Source organism: Anoplophora glabripennis, unplaced genomic scaffold (genome assembly GCF_000390285.2).
Source record: "Anoplophora glabripennis isolate ALB-LARVAE unplaced genomic scaffold, Agla_2.0 scaffold1723, whole genome shotgun sequence".
Classification (NCBI taxonomy): Eukaryota; Metazoa; Arthropoda; class Insecta; order Coleoptera; family Cerambycidae; genus Anoplophora; species Anoplophora glabripennis.
This window is the reverse complement of record NW_019417797.1, coordinates 5340-21992: the sequence shown is the minus strand read 5'-3', so window position 1 is coordinate 21992 and position 16653 is coordinate 5340. Positions and strand designations below refer to the sequence as shown.

Here is a 16653-nt window from a genome sequence, read left to right as displayed (position 1 = left end):
ACTAGAGCTCCTGTGGGTTTCTCTGCCATGCTCTTTCCCCACAGGAGCTCTAGGTGAGCCTGGCACTCTCCTTTTATGTTAAATGGTTGTTAATGTTTTTGTTGTTCTTTCTATTTGTCACATGTTTAATTTGAATTGTATGTAAATAAAGGTTAGGTGTATTTACTCTGCTTTTGTTTTATATAATTTAACCATACATCTCCTCTACAAAGTTAGTAGCCAGCGCCTTCCGGTCATTAAAAAAATAAATACACACAACGTAGGGATTCCTTATGACGATCACATATTTTTGGCCACAACTACGTTTACTTATTTTTTGTCGAACCTAGGGTTGTTATACTACAATATGGAATTACAAATAAGGATTTAAGATTATTTGCATATGAATATGCAGAACCTAATAGATTAGAACACTATTTTAATAAAAATAAAAAAAATGGCAGGGAAAAACTGGGTACAAATTTTTGCAAAAGGCAAAATATGTCTCCGCCAGCCTGAAAAATGTTCAATGGGACACGTAATGGGATTCAACCGACCACAGGTGGGAAGATTTTTAATAATTTGACACAGTTGTATGAGAAACACAATTTTCCACAGCAAAGTGTATTCAACATGGATGAAACTGGGTTAAGCACAGTTCCTAACAAAGCTCCCAAAGGAAAATTGTCAGCGCTGAAAGAGGCTAGCTTGTTACAGCAGTTGTTGTGTAAGTGCTACTGGTTCTTATATCCCACCAGCACTGATTTATTCCAAAAAAATAATGAAATAAGATTTGTCAAGTGAATCCGCAGCATAAAAAAACGATGTGAAACTTTTAATAAGTCCAGTGAAGCTTAGACCGCTTCCGAAATTGTCGAATACCCAGGTTCGAAGAAAAAATAATCAGAAATTCTTACAGGAACTCCATTTAAGGGTCAGCTAGAAGATACAGAAAATAAAACAATCGAATAAAAAAAAAGAAACATATTAAAAAAAATCTTGTTGAAGCTGACCATAAGCCATAAGACCTACCTCCAATCTGCAGCAGAAGAAACAAAAAGAAGTCAACAAAAACCGGGAAAAAAGTACAAAAGTATTGTAAACCAATGAAAAATATTCAACAAGAAGATGATAATATTTTCTGCCCTGAATGCGAGGGAAAATTTCATAATCTGCCAAATGAGGGCTGGATACAATGCTATACATTAATGTACTAAATGGTGGCATGAATCATGTACCTATTACTACTACTACTACAGTTTTTGTGTGATAATTGCGAGTAGACAATAGGTAGATCTATATTAAAAATATTTTTCTATACTTTGTTTTATTTTTTTAGAAAGATCAAAGACTTGTGTTTAACTTATAGTAATTGTTATACGTACTCTTAGGATAACTAACGCACACTCTTGGGATCTCAGTGTCTTAAGAGTACGCAAATGGAAATGTTGATAAAACATTTATTTTACGTTGTATAATTAGTGATAGGCCGTGACGAACCGTTCCTAGAGCTTGCACGCCGCTTCCGTCCAGGAATAGAGCGTCGGCAATTTCCCGCCTATTCTTGGAACCCTTTTCCTGAAACTCGGAGGGTCGGCTCTTTTCTTTCTCGGAGTTCCTCACTCGCCCGCCCTTACCGAATAGCCGCCAATCTGAGTTAAAAGCCGAATTAGGAAAAGTTTAATTTTCCGACATTTTCCGAATATTAGTACCGACCGTTACCTATTTGTCAGTGATAAATTTTTGTAAAAAAACGTGAGTACCTATTGAAAAAAGTGGCTTTTCTGATCAAGGCCCCTGGTTTACACTTTTCTCCAGTACTGTTACTCGGACGACGATTTTTAGTGTGACATCCGGGTTCAGCCATAGAAAGTTCATCACAAGGTATTAGTTTTTATTATTAAAGTTTGTTTTTATATTGACAGGTCCTATACATTTTTTTCCTGACTAAAATTATGTAACAAGTAATTAAAAGGGACAAAATTGAGTTAAGTGCGCACTCTTGGGGTAACTTCCCCTAAGTTTATTTTGTATTTACACCTTTTGGTAGTATTAGTAAAGAGTTGCCCAAAAACGTGTTTTATTTGTTTTTTCTAAAAATATTTGTAATATGTACTTTCTTTAATTTCAAATATTGTGATTTTTTTTTAGAATATCAAGAAAAAAAATTAGGTGAGTCTCGAGAAAACGCGCGACGTCGATTTTTCTCTCTAGAACGTAAATTAATGTCAAACGAGCAGTTAAAAATGTTAAACAATAATTTCATGCAAGAATATAAAGCAATGGGCCATATGACCGAAGTCGATGATATGCACGAGTTAAATAAAATTAATTACTACCTACCACACCAGAGTGTTCCGCGAGAAAACAGCCTCAGGACCAAATTGCGTGTTGTTTTTGACGCAACACCACCGACCTTGTCAGGTGTGTCATTGAACGACTTCAAATGGTGGGATCAACCATTCAACAAGAACTTATATCGCTCGTCCTAAGATTTCGCGAGCATAATTTCGTAATAGCTGCCAATATCGCTAAAATGTATCGATGCGTTTTAGTGCATCCAGAACAACGTGCGTTCAACGTCTTGTTGAGGTTTTATGTTAATTTATGAATCTATTATTACGCAACCAGTATGCGTTCATTTTGATTCACATGTCTTTGGATAGATGGCGCAATGTTAGCTCTAATGTGTTAGAATATCTCCACCAACGGAATAGCGAATCTGAACGGCCGAGTTCGTTTCCGTGGTTTCCATAGAATGCGACACTCAAGAGTGCCGACGAGCTTCGAAAAGTGACATATTGTTATGGGAATATTCTGATTTTCAATTTATATTTGAACAAATAGTCTTGTTCTGTTTTTCGAGGTGTTGAACTTTTGTTTAATGATCAAATAATTAACATCAGAAGTGGGATTCAACAATAATGTCCACAAATACAGAAGAACAAGAAATTTCACACTCTTGACAGCCCGTCATGACACCTGGGAATTTTCTGGCAATGTTTCAAAAAATGGTAGAGGCGACTAGCTCCAACGTGATTCACAATGTGGAAAATCTCCGCTCTACCGTTACTACTAGGCCAGGAAATTACGGAGGTGTGCAGATTTGCCTTCAGAGTTTTGATCCGGAAGTAGATAATGTTGATGACTTGTTCTTAGAAATCGAAGCGGCGCAAAAACGCTTTGGTTGGAACGAATGAATGGTAAGATCTGCCCATTATTTGCAAGGTAATGCGAAAGTTTGGTATAATTCATGGCCGCCAAATCTAATGTGCGTGTACGAAACTAAACAAGATTCGTGTGGAATGGCCGGGAAAAGTTTTGGTTAAGACAATTATACAACGTATAACTGATTTAAATGTTCGAACTAGTGTACACAATCAAAATTGTTTAGATGTCTATAATTTAATTTCAACATTGCCATCTTATGATAAGAGACGCACGAAGAACGAGACGAATAACGATGGCTCACTCGATAGAATTAGGTACACAGCAGAAAAAGATATGCTTTATCATCTAGATTCTTTTGATGGCATACCAATAAAACAGTGGTATGTCCCTAAAGGAAGCCGATTAGGTCTCCTTCGTATCTTTCACGACGAACAGTGTCACATTATTATGATAAAACCGTTGCGAGTATTATAAAATATTTTTGGTTTCCAGGATTGAGAAAATTTGTTAGGAAATATTTACAACATTGTCTGCACCTAGAGGAATGCTGCATTCGATTCCACAAACACTCAAACCATTTCACTTTATCCATGCCGACTATTTGGGTCCTTTACCGCTAAGAAAGGACGGGAAACGGTACATTTTGAGTATGCCAGCTACTCTAAATTCACTCTGCTGTACCAATTGGTGAGCACTTCCAATGCTGAATTTTGTGAAAGCTTCAAAAATTATTTATCATTGTTCTGTACCCCAACACGTCTCATAGCTGATTCCGGACCTGCATTCGTAGATATGATTACCAAACAAATGTTAAGAACGTGACAGATTCAGCTACACACCGTAACACCACATGTACATACATAGATCCAATGGTCAAGTAGAGCGGTACATGCGTACAATGATAAATATGTCACGCGTGGAGACAAAAGTGGAGTCAGAATGGACGAAGCGGTTGTGGAAAATACAATTGGTCTTAAACTCCACCATACAACGAACCATGAAAACATCACCGCTACAATTACTTCTTGACTGCGATGGTACTGTACCCGTTATCCGTACCCTGTTAAATGCCATGACAATTGATAATATTAAAACATCTCAGAGACCACTATTAAAAAAGCGAGCTGATGAAGGAATTAGAGCAAATTACGAAGTTCAGAAAGGTACTTCAATAAAAATAGAAAACCTGTGTGCGGCTTTTCTGTTTGTGACCTGGTTATTTTAAAAAGAACAGCTTTGGTTGGAAAACTGCAAAGTGGAGTGCGAGGTCCATTTAAAATACTAAAAGTTTTGTCAAATGACCGAATGCAAATTAAAGAGTTAGCCGGTACATTCAAGACCAATTGCGCTGTGGATCAAGTCCGAATTTCGCCTCACGAATGGACCCCTGATGATTGCGCTGATATGATGAGCTCCGAATCTGAGTCAGGTGAGCCATGTTATGTACTTACGTGTTTGTCACTTTATGTAAATGACCTAAAACACATGAGTTGGGATAATTGTTGGTGTTTACGATACCTGTCGCTTTGTCGACCTGAAGTATGTTAACAAGTATATACCATATTTCGTATTGTTTTCAATTGTTGGTGACGTTGGTGTTTCCTATGCCTGTCGCGTTGTCGACCTGAAGTATGTAACCAATGTTTCGTTTGTGTGTTTACAATGCCTTTCGCGTTGTCGACCTGAAGCATGTAAACAATGTTTTCTTTGTGTGTTTGCTATGCCTGTCGCGTTGTCAACCTGAAGCATGTAAACAACCCTAATAGCACACGACGTCCATTGGACGTCCATTTAATGTCCATTTAACGTACAGACGTCCATGGACCATAAATGGACATTCGATGGATGTCCATTCCTGGACATATTTTGATAGAACATATATTGGACATCCGATGGATGTCCTTTATGGGACATATTTTGATGGTACATATATTGGACATCCGATGGATATCCTTTATGGGACATATTTTGATAGTACATATGTGTACATTCGATGGATATCCAGTATTGTACATGTTCTGTTATAATTTGAATTTGCCGCTAAAATTCGTGCAGCGCATGTGTATTGAAAAAAAATATGGGTCCAAGCACGCTCACGGTCCAGTCCACGTCCAGAATCCAGAACCAGCCTCTAAAGTTTAAACTGTTCTTTTCTCTTTGGCGCCGCTATGCCGCTAATAAAGTGATAAACGTAGATGTGTAAAACCAAACCCTATAGAAGGATTAGGAAACCGAAGTAATATAAATCACATTTTGTAAGTAAATTTGTATTTTCAACTGTTAGTCTATTTGTTGGCTAGGCTAAATTCATAACATTTTTATGTAGACAATTATGTCACATTATAATGTACCAACAACCGACAAAAGTGGTTTTCGTCTTTAGATAAAGAAGTTTTCATTTTCACTCTAGTTGTTGAGTTTTCTCGTCTTTAGCTATTCTAGGTTAAGTTGAGTAATGTATAAAATGCCCGGGAAAGTTTACTTCACTGTGGTTGTTCTGTGGTCCTGAGTGAAATAATTTATTTATTTATATTAATTGTATCCTTGTTTATAGTATTCATAGCAATACATCTGACCTAAATGTTTAGACAAAAACTTAATAAAACATCTAAACGCCACCAGTTTAGAAAAGCAAAGTAGTGAGTGATTATGCAGATAGGTACATTGTGCTTCCTCTGCTACATAATAAAGACTTTTAAATATTTTGTTTTATGTGCACTGTATACATATATGTGTATACAACATATTAAGATATAAATTCAGCAGGTACCTACTACTGCAAATTATTTTATGAGTTTAGCCTACAAACCCATTACCAAATTTTATGTCATAACCTCTGCTTGTTTTATTTTATTCTACAGACTAATATACTTCGATAAGTCAAAAATGTCCAATAAATCAACATGGACAGTTGTAAAAATTTTAAAAGACAATTCCGTTGAAGCTGTACCTACAAATTGGTTGTCTGGAGACAAGTGTTTCTGGCCACGCTACCCAAAAGAACGTATCATTAAAGCAGTTAAATTCTGTGAACCAGCTTCATCCTCTTGGGAACAGCATGATATTTCTGCTTTTAGGAATGCCACCTATGGTAAAATATACATTTTTTAAAATTATTGTACGCACCTAATGGTAAATTTTTTTTAGGAGACTACGTAACGGCAAGAAAGAAAAGTCAGAAAGCAGAAACCATATCTGATCTCAATACAGATTCGGAAATAAAAAGAAAGATCAAGCCACCAAATAGATTAGCTGCGTCCTCCAGTACATCTGATTCAGAATCTGATGAATCTGCCCATAGCAGAAACCCGACATCATTCTGTGCTTAAGAAATGTCCTACAGTGGTTTTAAAAGCATTTAGTGAAGGTATGCAAGATATTTTTCTGGATATCAGTGTGTTGGTGGATTATTTGATAACAGTTGAAAAACTATTTCTCCCCTAATTTTATCGTAGAATTCCTAGGGATGTACATATTTCCCAAAACAATCGAGAAAGCAATTTCCCACTTAGTTATTGTTAAATCAATAATACAAAATATCCATTTTTTATTTGTATTTTAATTATTATATTTTCTAATTAATAATTAGGAGAAGAAACAAATACATTAAACAAAATATTACATACAAAAACTTTTTTTCAATAATAAATAATTAAAATGTTACTATTTTCATCTACATGTTAAACAAGTATTCTTACACACAACTTGTAATGCAGGTTAATAATGCTAAAAGATTAAATCTGGATGAAGGTTTATGACTAAAATAAAATGTGAATAAATATTTTTTGTTACAGACAATAATTCACAATTAAATTCATCTGGAATGTGACGTATCAAATAGGTACTTTTGTAAATATTACTGATGGTGGCATAGAAAGTGCAGGCAGTTTTATTACTAGTACACTTAGCACCAAGAAGATAACTAGTGGTAAGATTATATTTATTCGTTACTTGTTAAGGCTTTTTTAATTACTCAATAAGTACTATTTTTTATTTTGTATAGCAGGTGAAAAAGACTTGTATGTGTACATAGAGAATATAATTTAGACAAACCTTAGTCTGAACGTTAATATTAACAAAGATATGGAGTGTTAAAGTTGAAATTTTATTTTCATTTTGTAATAATTTCTTAAAAAATCCACAAATTTTTGGAAAAGGGGATGTTTGATGCGACGAATTCAAATTTATTCATGGTTTTTTTTATTACTTATAGAGGGCACCATATATGCGCTGCGCTGGTTGTGTTATTAATGAGTCATAATTTTATAACCCTTGGTATGTTAACTTTTTTTTGTTCTCCTGTATTGTACATACAAAAATGATATACTTTGTTGTTGACAAATAGGAAAAAAGAAAACTTAAGGTAGTACTCCCAAAAATAAGAAAAAAGTTCCTATAAAGATGGGTCCAAAAATACTTTATTTTTTCAAAAAATATTTAAACTTACACTGCGTATTAAGATACATTTCTAATGAAATGAAGCTTATTTGGACTCTTCCGTCTATATAATTTTTTTTCTTATTTTTGCAAATATAGGTACTACTAGTCTCCGAGTATTTATTTATTTATTTATTTTTTTTTGACATTATACATACCAAATGATGTTATTTTTGCATTGAAAAATTATTACAAAATAATGAAAATAAAATTTGTAACTTTAACACCCCGGATCTTAGTTAATATATCAACTTTTCAACTAAGGTACGTTTAGCTAAATCGTAATTTTTTTACATAACGAGTCTGCCATTGCTCTATGTGCACGTACTTATGGAGTAGTTATATATTTGATTGATTCTAGATGCAACTGAAAAAAATTTTCATTGTGAGAATAAAAGAAATCGAAGAAGCAATAAAAAAATATTTAAGAAGGAGTAAGGAAAGGAGTGATGCAGAGGAAAAAAAGAGGAGAAGCAAAGGCTAATAAATTTGATAAACAGTATTGTAAGTTATACAGGGTGATCCAATAGTGAAAATTTTTTGGTAAATTATTGAGCATCAAAGTGCGCAACTTTGCCTCTATTTAACCAACTCTCTATATCTCCTATAGTTACTGAGATAGCAATGCTATTGACTCGATTTTGTAACACCCTGTATATTAGATAGAGAAATAAGATGTATTGGAGAGAATTATATGGATCTCTTAATTATTTATGTATTTGTTATTCCTGTAATAATTAGAAAAACAATAAATACATTATCAAAAGTATTTCTATAATTCCAATGCAGACCTCCATTAAATGTCCAAAACAAGACATCTATGGGTAGCACAAATTTGGTACAGAGGCGGACATATTCTGTGGGTCCGAAAGTGGTACAGTAGTGGACGTCCGTGGGTTGCACGAAGTTGTGACATTTGTGCGTCCGTGGGACTTCCAATGGACGTCCATCGAACAAAAACCGGACGTCTGTTGGATGTCCGGACTTCCGACTTTGGACATCCTTTGGATGTTCATAGGATGTCCTTGTGCTATTAGGGAATGTTTCGTTTGTGTGTTTACAATGCCTTTCGCGTTGTCGACCTGAAGCGTGTAAACAATGTTTTCTTTGTGTGTTTGCTATGCCTGTCGCGTTGTCGACCTGAAGCATGTAAACAATGTTTTGTTTATGTGTTTACAATGCCTGTCGCGTTGTCGACCTGAAGCATGTAAACAATGGTTTCTTTGTGTGTTTACTATGCCTGTCGCGTTGTCGACCTGAAGCATGGAAACAATCTTTCGTTTGTGTGTTTACAATGCCTGTTGCGTTGTCGACCTGAAGCATGTAAGCAATGCTTGGTTTGTATATTTATTTTGCCTGTCACGTGAATTGACTTGAATCAATATTTAAAACAAATAACTGTTTGACACACATCAGAGTATTATAGTAAATCACATTATTTAATATGTCGATATTCTACTTTGCCTGTTATGAGATTTGACATGAAGCACGCGTAGAGGACATTTAGAAAATTTTACTGCATTTTGAATTATATATCCATATTATTCTTCTAAGGATTGGTGATACGTAATAATGTCTAATATAAATAATAATACTGATGTTGTTACTTCTTGTTCAAGGAATTTACAATCTACAACGATGACAAGGTTGCGACGACCTACAAGCAAGGTCGTATCACTACGTTCACTTTATCATCTTAAATAATAAAATACTAATATTTTGTGTGGAGGCAGAGCTTAAATCGAAAAGCAATGATTCTTGCTTCTCCCCTGTTAAGTCTGTTACCGGAAAAGATAATAATTTATTGTCTGGAGTGCCCAGTTCATCTACAAGCGAAAAAACACACGCCGAGGAAGCAAATAGTCTTGTTCTGTTTTTCGAAGTGTTGACACTTTTAATGATCAAATAATAAACAGAATGCCGCTCTATTCGGGGTAACGTAACGAGTAATATTGACTTAGTGAAGGACTTGTTTTTAATCCAAACAAATATACGCGGAATAACAAACGGCTTAGGCAGGCAATACAAATAGTTAATTTATTTTTATTTCTAGATTCCTTAGAGAGAGAAAAAACTCATCGCATTATTAAGACAACCTGGTAATTTCAACTACAACTCAGAAATAATGCCCTGCTCCAACTTGTAGCAAGAAGTTTTTTTTCCAGACGTGTTCCCAAATTCGAATAAAATATGTTGTTTGCCCGAAATGTAGACTAAACTCTTAGATGTTATTATAGAAAATGCAATGCCGAAAGTAAAGTTCGTAGTAATAGAAGTGCTTTATCAGTAAACACAGCTTTGTTCAGCAACGTTCACACAAATGCTAATGAAATTTTGCGAACTAACATATTATCATCCACCATAAGACAAGACGAAATATGTTCCCTTGTTAAACAAGACACATTATTAATATGATACTGATATTGGCTACTATGACAAGCCAAACTCTACCCAGTGCTATTGGTGCTGCCCTAAAATATATTGGAATGTATAAAACGATATAAATGACATGGTTAAAAAAGATGTAGAAGACTACGTCTTAATACGGGATTAGAAGGCTATGTTAATAAAACTGCTGCAGAGTCTTTTACATCTAAAAAGGCAGAAGAAATATTTGTTACCCCATACCGATGATATAAATAAATTGCAGAACTATTTATCATTTCAGTAAGAGATTACAGAAAATGAATTTTCTTTTCACAATTGACTTTGTTTACTATATTAATTTCTATTCTGGGTATTCTATAGGAGACCGGGCGAATTGGAAAGGTCTTTCATTACAGATTTGAAAAATGTACATCAATGAAGAAAATCATCCGGACATCTTCAACACTCTTTCACCTGAAGCTAAAAAAGCAACAAAATATTGCGCTCGCATCACCATTAGAGGAAAGTTAGCCAGAGGAGTGCCCGTTCTATTCAGCCAACAGAACCACAAGTATTTATTTACACTGGCTTATCTATCGAGTTTCGTTCCGTATCCTTATGTCTTTGGTGTATCTCATATTGCTTCCAATTCTGTAACGTCTTTCAAATATTTAAAAGGTATCGAATTGTTACGGACATATTCTATAGAACGTGAAGAAAAAATCCCATCCCTTCTACGAGCAATATTATTAAGAAAGCATGTAGCTACGAAAAGTGCTCATATGAATTTGGACAGTAGTAATGTGAAAAGTCTACAAAATTCCTTAGGTCATACAGATAAGTTCCATAAAGATTACTTCAGGCAGCCCATTGTATACAGAGACATTGTGAACATGTCCAGTCTTGAAAATTGCCCAAGGAAGCACAGAGAATGAAGATACTTTGAATCAGAAACTATTATCTCTTCATTCATAAAGTCAAAAACTTGACAGTCCCGTCATTGCTAACTCACAGACTGATGATAACTCCGATGAATTAGAGACTATTACCCCTTCGTTGAAAAATTTAAAGAGACGAAGACTTTTTGGAATGTTTTAAAATGCTTAATTGAAGAAATATTTCATTTTTCTATTTGTTTTCTTACGTTTGCAGATATGCATTTAGGATATGTTCCTAGAAAAAATTGGAGTGCTGAAGAAAAGGAAGTGGCTTTTGGACATCACATTGATCAAAATCCACTTCCATCTTTTACGGAATGCAAAATTATATCTTATTTTGAAAATAATTCGTGTCATCATCGAAAGAAGTTGTTGCATTTACGAAAATCAATTGCCCTGTAATTTTGCACTTGCAAATACTACTGAAAATCATAAAAAATTCTGTAAACAGGCGGTAAACAGTGCAACCAATGTCCCCGAAACGAAAACCGTTACAGTTGTTCCCGACTTAACAAAAACTATTAACAATTTTGATGGAGAAAGTGACTATTTGGCTGCAAAATCGTGGTAGGTCATGTAAAAAATACACTGCTTTACACAACTTGTCGGATGCGATGTTACTACAAACCGTTCCAAACCACCTTATGGGGCTGCTTATGGTATTGGTACCAAGGAAAGATGTCTCAAATTAAATCATGGGCGGAATTCGAGGCAGTTTTTAGAAAAACATTTGTGAAGATAGAAAAAGTGACATTTGGAGAAATATGCAAGGACGAGTGCAACAGGTTAGAGAAAACATTAGTACTTATTTCCATGAAAAAGCGGCTCTATGCAAACCGTGCGGACTTTCATTTGATGAAGTTAAGGAGCAGGTAACTCTCAGAAAAGTTATCCCACTTTGTACTAACAAAGAACCACTCAGACGAAGGCGACCTTTTTCAAGACTTAAAAAATTACGAAAGTGTCCATAATTCGAGGAGAGGAAGCAGTGTAAACGAATTCAGAGTTGATGGGAAAGCACAGGACAGAAGTACAAGATTAGGACAATGTGAAGCGAGTGGACTGAACACCAGCGCAACAGAAGTCAAATGTTACAACTGCAATACGATTGGTAATTCTAGAAACTAGTGTTCGAATCCAGTAGGACTTAGGGGCTCTTGTTACGTTTGTGGAAGCCAAGACCACCAGAGGACGACGTGTCTGCAGGTGAAGCTAGAGCCAGAACCAGCTGCTAACTTGGTACCCCAAAGGCTAACAGGACCCCGATAACGTGTCCAACACTAGGGGTAAATAGCAAAGCCATTATTGACAGAGGTAGTCCTATTTTTCGATGACAAGGGAAGATACTTTTTTATAAACACACATGTCTGAAAGTAATTGTTTAGGGGAAAACTTAAGAGGAATCAATAAGGGATTAATTGAAACTGAAATTTTTATAATGTCTGATAAATGTTAAATAAACTGCACAACGGAACGATCTTTTTTGAAATTGAAGAAAATTATAAAAAATTAAAAACGAACGACGATGCTACAAGAGAGGCTCGATGCTTTATCAATATTGTATATAGTGTTGTAGAATTCTGTTTTTTTTTTCTGGAAAAATTTTCTTATGCATAATTCGATAGACGATGATAGTGAGGAAGTTCCAGTCCAAATTTTGTTAAGATCAAACCCAGTATAAAGGAGTTAGATGAAAAGAAAATCAAAATCCATCAATCACCGTCTGGCTTCTTTGCGTCATGATCGGTGTGATGGCTATGAATAGTCGTGTTTGGGCTAGAAAAGATTTACTTGGAAACGGAATATCATCCAAGTCTATGCGTGACAGGTTTAATCTCCATCGTGTTTAAATCATTAACCCATCACGAAATCTTGGAATACTATAACTGCCACGCAGCATTTAGGAAGCATTCAAACTAACTAAACTTTTAAATCTAAGTGATTGTTCTCCACCGTGGACATTAGGGTGTGACAATTTTTGTGTTGCATGTAATTAGTGCTAAAGGACTAAAAGTTTTTTGAACTGTTGAACTCTTGCTAATTGCACTTTAGAATCACGCGAAATGACTGATGTAAGTCAAGTAGATAAGAAATCTCTGGATTCGATTCTATGGCTGGATGCCTCCCCGTTTCTGGAATTTCCGCGGGAACCATAGGATGTCGAAAATCCGTCCAACATAGTCATCGACAACGAAGTGGCGAGGCGAAAACAGAGGCAGATATACTAAGAAAACTGGACTTAGACACTATTGTTTGCGAATTCGCTGTCCGGAAAAGTCGCAAGTTGCATTTCAATAAATAATAAAAAGATGTATATTTTGGTTTTTATTATAATAGCTACTCTACTTATTTCTTTTGTACATATTCCCTAATTAATGAGGTTTTCCAGGTTTCCCTCATTCCTGCACTGAATGGTGGTTAGGGCCTACCAACATAAGTCGTTCCTGGGCGCAAATGCGGCCTGCCTAATAATAGTATGCCGCCTCCTCTCCCGCACAAGTCTCCGACTTATGGGCTAATTCTCGTAGTTACACTGAGGGAGACAGTCCAATAAGAATATTTTGCTAAGATAATCTACATTGTGCTAGGTATTTTTTTTGTTACAGTTGCATGATCGGATACCTAGTATAAGAAAAACATTTTTGCTAAGATGCTTTTGCTGCCCTAAATCGGTGTTTTATTGTATCAATAGGAGCACCTACTTGGAAACATCTTTTCCTTTTTTTTTTCATATAAAGGTAATTAGATGATCTATTTGTAGTAGCGAAGCGCCCTTAACTGAAACCCACTTATTAAAGGTTAAAAAGAATTTTCTTATGGATAGAAGGTCTTTCTAGCCCTTAATCAACTATTTTAAAACCATCTTTTGGTGTGTTGATCGCAGCCGATTGATTACGAGCTTAGGCGATTTGGGTCTAGCAGAGAGAATATTATATATGGTTAATTACCTGTTTCCTGTAAGTGCTAAAAAATGTCCTACAAGGAAATGTTAGAAGGCTGCCGATTGGGGCAATATTTTCAAGCATTTGAAGGTAAGTTATACTTAGTTCTGCTTTATTTATTTAAACTGTAGATATTATAGTATGCCTAACAATACTTTTGTCTTTTTGTTAAATGGGAGGAAGGGAAAATTCGAGCATGAGCATGACGCAAATGGCGGCTGTTAAAATATGCAATGCACTGCACGTGCACACAGATCAACAGGTTATAATTACTTTTTGATTAGTAAGAATTGTGATTAGCATAGTTAATAGTTGTAATAGCTAATTTGCTTTAAATACTCCCGGTTTTTTGCTCGTGTCGCAGGTTGTTTTCCTACATCCAGTTTTGGCCGTATTCCAACCAAAAAACTTCTGTATACTTTCCCATTAGCCCCCACAGACACACAGTTTTTGACACGCGCAATAACGTAACATTTCCATAAAACTGTTGGTATTTACACATAAATACGTTTTGCCTTCAACTGTTGAATTGACATTCAAAACTTACAATTTAAAACCTCACCTCACAGAATAATTCTGTGCCTGTGTCTATATGTCTCAATAGTTTTTGGAACGCATTGTTCAAACCTATCACAGTCTGCGCGTAAAACTTTCACGTTTTAAACTCTGATTTAAAAGTGTGTGTCTATATGACTAGTTATTGCTTGCTTAAATGGCCGGTGTATGTAAAATTGGTTAATAATAACAACATTTTTTCAGATGAAGGCATAAATGATGAATATTTTTTGTTTCTCGATGAAGAAACAATAAGAAAGATATTTATTAAGAGTGGACACGCACAGACTTATTTTTAAGCATCATTATGGAATTTATGTAAACAAACATAACCAACAAATTGTAGACGAAAATACAAATGAATACACTACTGAGGTAAGGAATGGATATTGCACCGTTATCATTAAGAAAATATTTTATTTGAAAATGTTTACCTCAACTGTTTTTGTACTTATATACAGTGCGTGTCTAAAGTCCCCCCCTTAACTTTTATATTATTTCAGATAGAGCATTTGGACAAAGTATTGGGTGAATCGTATAAAATAAACTTTTTTAGCGATAATTGAATTTTAATTCTATACATTTTAGTTTTTAAAAAAATTGCAATCGAGTTATCCATGCTCTAAATAGACATAAGCATTTTCGTGAACATAACAGCCTCCTCGAAATAAACTATAATGTTGACAGAAACATAACACTTATATCTAAAGAACGGATAACTTAATTTTCATTTAAAAAAAAGAAAAATGTAGAGAATTACACACCTTTCATATGATGTGTCACATGACCTCCTTTGCCATTTAAAAAAATTGAAGAGATTGGTGGCGCCATCTGTAAATTTAAAAAAGTTGAATTATCGTTAAAAAAGTTTATTTTATATGATTCACCCTGTACTTTGTCCGAATCCTTCATCTCAAATAATAAAAAAGTTAAAAAGGGGGGACGGACTCTAGACGTGCACTGTATATAAATACATTATTTCAAATTTATCATTACCTTCTATAACAACAAACTGAAATCTGATATAGATGAAATTAAATTTTGTGACTAAATATTTTCATAAATTTTTCAGTACATTAAATCTATTTCCTAAAGTTTAGTTAAAAAATAATTGTTGTAGATTGAAACAGATAGTCGTTCTAGTACTTCGACCAAAACAATTCCTAGTTTGTCGGGAAGCGAGTCAGATATAGAAAATAGAATTATTAGTTCTTTACTCTTATGAACCTGATGAAGACACCCTTAAAATAATTCAGTCTTTAAACAGCATTTAAAATACACCTCAGTTTTTAAAACCACAAAGCCTAAAACGTAAAGGCAATTCATTGATGGGTGAAACTCAGATGAGCAAAAAATTAAAGGTTCCTGATAGCGTATTCGGTGGGGTACGTATGAAAATATTTTAGATACTTAGGTAATATAAATAACACGATTAAATTAATAGGGGTTTACGCTTCGCTAAAAAGATGCAGGGTGTGAAACAAAAAATATTTTTAATTTCTTTAAATATTTAAAAAACCACTGGTAAAACAATTTGAAATTGGGGAAATGAATATTGTATAAACATAATACAAAATTCGAAGCTTTTTCCTGAAAAATATAGATGCTCCAGTAGCGGAGATACATAATATTGGCGGCATATTTTTTAAATAAAATAATGCGCCACACGGAAATCAGTTTTTTTTTTTTTGAAAAAACAACATAAAAAACATAAATTTATAAAAAATTAAAAAGTGAATCCAAAAATATTATTGTTACAAATAAAGCAATAACGTTGTATAGGAAAATATGCTGCCAATGCCTTGTATCTCCACTAGAGCATTTATTTTTTTAGAAAAAGTCTCCAGATTTTGTACAATGTTTACATAAATCTATGCCCAATTTTAAATTATTTTACTCACTGGCTTTTAAAATATTTAAAAATATTAAAAATTATTTTTATAAGTTTATCACCTTGTATCTTTTTAATGAGGTGTAATGAAGGTAAAAACTTTATACGGAAGACCTACCTTAAAATTCAATAAAGAGTACGAGGTTTAATTTTTGGTCAATGTTTGTGAATCACCTTGTATATTGGTTTAGTAAATTAGTTATTTCAGGGACTTGAAGCAACCTTAAAAAAATATACTGATGGTCAGATCGCACTGTCTAATAAATATAAATTGTCCAATGACTGTAGACAAAAAGTTGTCAGTTATTATTAACGAATTAATCCTTTTGGTGCAGAGTTAGTGAAGAGTCACATTTGATTTACACTTCGTTTT

General features: G+C 34.4%; 1 long non-coding RNA gene across 1 annotated transcript; it reads left to right on the top strand.

Moving 5' to 3' along the window:
- Positions 1-5217: 5217 nt before the first annotated feature.
- LOC108916690 lies at positions 5218-8347 on the top strand. The gene is made up of 5 exons (XR_001964778.1): positions 5218-5405; positions 6012-6241; positions 6298-6517; positions 6945-7078; positions 7949-8347. It is a non-coding gene; the product is annotated as an uncharacterized LOC108916690 (long non-coding RNA).
- Positions 8348-16653: the final 8306 nt, after the last annotated feature.